The sequence below is a fragment of the Nicotiana sylvestris genome, chromosome 7 (assembly GCF_000393655.2).
Source record: "Nicotiana sylvestris chromosome 7, ASM39365v2, whole genome shotgun sequence".
NCBI lineage: Eukaryota > Viridiplantae > Streptophyta > Magnoliopsida > Solanales > Solanaceae > Nicotiana > Nicotiana sylvestris.
The window spans coordinates 94,885,236-94,890,649 of NC_091063.1; the positions used below are offsets into that span (position 1 = coordinate 94,885,236).

Consider the following 5,414-nt stretch of genomic DNA (forward strand, 5'->3'; position numbering starts at 1 on the left):
CACTCATGGGGTAGAACATTTGCTTTATGGATATTATTTGTTTGATGGATAATTTTGTATTATTAATAGTTTATTTTATGATGTATTTAAATTTTAGTGTTATTATAATTTATTATATGTATAAATATTTATTTATAACAGGTGCTATATTTTGGTTTTAATTGAACTGATACAATAGCCTACCAGAACCGTTGCAATAGGATACAAATGGCATTCCAGTAGACAATATAAACCGTTGCAATAGGTCCCATAAACTGTTCCAAAATGATCTACAAACCGTTCCAAATACAAATATAACCGTTACGATAGGCTAAAGAAACCGTGGCTATATCCAACATAACCGTAGCAATAACTTACATAAGTGTTGCTTTAAATAATATGGTAACGGTTAAACACCGTTGTATAAACAATATAGTAACGGTTTAAAACCGTTCCAATTGAAAAAAATAACCGTTCCAACAGAGAAAGGAACAACCATTGCGATAGACGTATCTACTGTCACGACGATGCAAACCGTTGCAAGAACCGTTCCAGTAGACCTATGGGTACGCCGGCTGATGTGACGGGCTTTAAACCGTTCCAATATCCCTATGGCAATGGTTTGGCAGTCTGTGGGAATGGTGTTTCAACCGTTACCGTAGACCATTTTTTCAGTAGTGATACAAGGGAGAATGAACAACGCACAGTGTTGGGTGTGTTTAAAATACTAGTTTTGATCAAGTTCAGGTGTTTGACTGAAATTTCGTGGAGTACATGAACGGGAATATCAAATTAGAACAAGTACAAGTGTCTCCTATACTATTCTGCCTTTTCTAAACTCATTGTTGGGCCAAATATGTTCACACGAATTAAAATTGCATGTTAATTACGTGGTACATTTGTCTACTTTTTTCTTTTGTTTCCAATGCGAGAATGCCTATTTTTTCACTTTAAGTTATATTATTTGTAATAATATAAAATAAGGTATATTCCACTTGCAACAATGATCTCTTATATTTGGGAGAGACTTAAAATAATCTTTTAAATATATTTTTAAGTAGTTAATTTTTAAAATTTGTTAAATAGTGCATGTTTTAAATATTAACAAACTCCTCCTATTAAATTTAACGTGAACCATGAAATAAAAATTTGGCATATTTTTGTTAAAGATTACTAATTAATTATATATACTCCCTTCTGTTCACTTTTATTTGTTAATTATACAAAAAAAATATTTTCACTGTTATTTATCCATTTTAGCCAATCAAGAGAAAGACAAATTTTTTCTTGTTTGACCCTTATCATTAACTACTCATTCCTCAAATCATTTCCCAATATTTTTTGAAAATTATCATTATTTTGGGTAAAATTGTAAAATACATACTTTATTTATTTTTTCTTAAAAGGGATGCTAAGTCAAAAGTGGACAACTAAAAACGAAGGGAAGCGAGTATTTCATGCATAAAGTGATCAAAACACACATTTCAATTATTAAAAGGTTAAATGTGCTTGATTAACAAATACTAAAGTACTATTATCTGAACTGCTAAAATAGACTTTATGTAGATCAATTAAGATCATAATACATTATAAATAAATGTGTGTGCGCGCGCTTGTGCTGATAAAAAGGCTAACCAATAGGAGTAGTATTTACATTTTAGAACCTAGCAACCAACGTAAATAGGCCATAAATTGACTATAAATAGGCCATTTCAACTGACTGGCAGTTTTTGGGAGTAATTATTTTAGTATTGCCATCAGCAAAGAGGGAGGTAAGTTTCTGCTTGAGGCTTCCCATCTCATTAGCCTCTCCATGGACTAGAATTATGTTGGGAGGCATAAGTTCTTTCAAGAAGGTACTAGTCTGAGCATAATCCGCGTGAGCTTAGAATGAAATATAATGAACCTGCATATTAAGTGGAGCACTCAAGCCATTTTGTAAGGTGACTTCCTTCGGTTCATTGATGATAGTCTTCGCCAAGGTCCCTTCCACCACATACCCAGGTATAACACAAGCATTTTTCTTGTCAGAGCACCATTTATCGAACAGCTGCCTTGACAAACCACTTTGAAGACTACCTGGGCTTGCCATCACAACACATGGTTTGTTGTCTGTAAAATCTTCAATACTGTTCAGGGAAGAAATATGTTTGAAATTGAATGGATCTGAGCTGGCAAACTGATTGCGGATCCTTTCATTCATGGAATTGATGTAAGCCTGATAGACAGCCATACACTTTCTTGCAAGTGGAGAAGCATAATATATGGGGAAATTAGCAAGTTCAGGATGGTTAGACCAATATTCCTCCAGGATGAGGAGAAGTTCCTGTGCACGTCCCAAGGCGAAAGCAGGAATCAGCACCCGACCGCCTTGCATGAGTGTTGAGTGTATCACATCAGTGAAAAGCTTCTCTCTTATCTGACGTGGCATATGGAGTTGAACACCATAAGTTGATTCTATAATGCAAATATCTGGAGAAAATTCTGGGGTCTCAGCAGCACGGAGATGCCTGTCTTCTTCACGGGAGTAGTCTCCTGTATAGAGAACTCGAACACCAGCAATATCAACCATAAACATGGCAGCACCAAGGACATGACCGGCATTATATATAACACCAAAAGCGAATGCCATTTACTTCCATAGTCTGATGGAAGTCGATAACCTACAGAACAAGTTTTCACATGTCAAAATAACCCTAGCCGTATATGTAGCCAAATCTTTTCAAAAGAATGATAAAGTGATAATTCATTGATATGGTGGGGAAAATCCAGTATACAAGTGTCATGAAAAATGTAACAAAGTGGTGAACCTGCACAAAAACATGGTTCTCTACAATATGAAATTAGAAAAGAAAAACAATAACCATAAAACTGGTCTAATCAAAACATGAATTAGTGCCTATATTCTCTGACATTCATAAACTGCATGTATTTCTCCCAGATTGCAGATGTCCAATGGGGCATGATGGCATATTCAAGGCACAATCTATCCTTTTTCTTGGTAAAAATATTAATTTATTTGATAACCAGTAAGAAGATTAATTATATTCATTTCATGGAACCCACACGCTACAGCGAATACACACAAAGGTCTGAAACTCTCTTAGCTAAATGAAAAGAACAATCTATCATCAACTGCTTCTCTAAGAATCATTTTATTCCAAGTTACATTTAACACTCTTCGGGACAATTAAACAAAAGGGAAACCAAAAGAGTCCATAAGATTTAAATTTCCACTGTAGATCCCCTTATGGTCAAAAGAGATCAAACAACACAATCAGAATCCTACCTTCTTGGTGAAGAAATAACATATTGCCTTGATTCCATATTCCAGTTCATTGGCCAAGGAAACTTTTTTGTGTTAATGTTTCCATCGCATCCCAAAATTAGCTATATTCTACTCATCCCACCAATAACACCACACCTACACCCCAACCCCGCCTCCATGCCACCTATTCCACCACAATTTAATACTTTAGCAAATTGGTTTTATATTGATTCATTTTAAACTTTATTTTGATAATTGAGAAATTCTCAAGGTCAGTGGTGCACGGTTTGAAGCCAAGTGGATGATGGGCCCATCCCTCTACTCCCCAACTTAAATACCAAGCTATTGTGGGCAGGGTTCGAACATGTTGCTTCATTTGAACTTATTTTTATGTAAAAGTATTTAATTACATGAGAAAAGAGAAGCTACCATTGAATTAGTGAAGAAAGCGTATAGGAAAGAGCTCCTCATATAGGAATCTAGTGTACATGAAATAAAGGGAAGTATCATAATTACTAACAAGTATTTCTAACATTCTAGATGTTGACCATAGGAAATGGTTCAACATAACCCTTTACAATTTGAGTAGAAGAAAATGATCCTGCAAACATCTCTTGCGTGTGAAAGTAAATATCTCTCGGCATATTTGACATAAAACTATAAAGAACACCAAATGTAATACCTTCTAAAATTACCTGAAGTGCATGTACTTACCACAAATATACTTGTCTCAAGAGAGCTTTGGGGGTATATCTGCCAACTAAGTAAGCTAACAAAAATAATGAAGAGATACACTGAAACTGTATTTTCTTGCAGATGAAAATATTGGCTTAAAGGCAATATGCATTGCAATTTGATTATCTTAAATCAACTTAATCTGCATCGCTGTCCTAAACTTCACCTCCTCTTGCAACTACTTTAACCATAGAAGCTAATATGAAATCAATGTACATCCATATATTCAATCTCTACACTTGACGCAGTAACTATACCATACTTTTTTTAGGAAAAAGTTATTTTTTGAGAGATTAGTAACTATATATACTTATTTTCAAGAAAAGGGATTTCTCCCATTAAGACAACTACTTTTTTGATAAGGTATGTTAAATCCCATTAAGATAGTTTTTCTCCTTTTTTTGATATATAACTTAAAACATATATCTGAAAGAAGATCTCCTTTAGGTGAGTATCCATCAATAAACAATAATCTATCCTCGCTTTACGTTAGCATACCTACAGGTCGGCCCACGGCTCTGTGATACAATATTTATTCCATATATAAGCAAGAAACTGAATCTTAGTATGTCCTCAATCTTCATATACGAGCCCAGACACCACTAAAATGCACGTCCCAATAACTATTATGATGATACTATAGGATCTTACTAACTATCCTAGCTAATAGCATCGAGACATATGATGAGAAATAATTGGCTTATCAAAAAAATCTCCTGCAACATCCAAGATCTGTTAAATGCTCCCTTATCCTAAAAATAACTTAGCATTAGGTTCCATAATCTCAATCTCCTCTAAAATATCGAGGGCATGCTTCATATGCCAGATAGCCACGATTAAGTTGGACTGTGCTACCTCTATTCCATGAAAGTACTTAACACGATGTGAAACTTTATACTAGGGTAGGTAAAAGATGTTTTTTCAGTGCATAAATGTCAGCATGATGACATGATTGTCACCAATAATAACAATTTCATTTGCATAACTCTGGGATACATACAAGTATACAACAACCCTATGCAAAGTGATGGTATGCCTACATGATGACTAATCAAATTCATAAGTGTCTGCACGACGACTAATCAGTCACTGCTTGGAGATCAATCATGGGATGTTGAAAACGAACCTCAATTTTGTCCATGGAGCGAAGAATGTCATGTTCATCAAACAACATATCTTCAACCAAGGCTCTGCTAACTTTAACATACTCTGACAAAAGCAACTTGTACAGGGCCTTTGTTGCATGAGTCATAAATACGCTCCCTTTAAATGTAATCTGAAAATAAAAGAAGCTAATATGAATCAACAAAAGAAGTACTAAACAGTTGCAAGTAAAAAGATTTTGAACCCCTGAACAAACCTTTTCAAGGAAATAAGGGAGGGAGGCAGCATGATCTAAGTGAAAACTGCAAAGCATTAGAGCATGTTAATG

General features: G+C 34.8%; 1 pseudogene; it reads right to left on the bottom strand.

Annotated features, from left to right (window-relative positions):
- Positions 1-1,492: 1,492 nt before the first annotated feature.
- Positions 1,493-5,414, bottom strand: LOC104216884 (cleavage and polyadenylation specificity factor subunit 3-I-like; annotated as a pseudogene).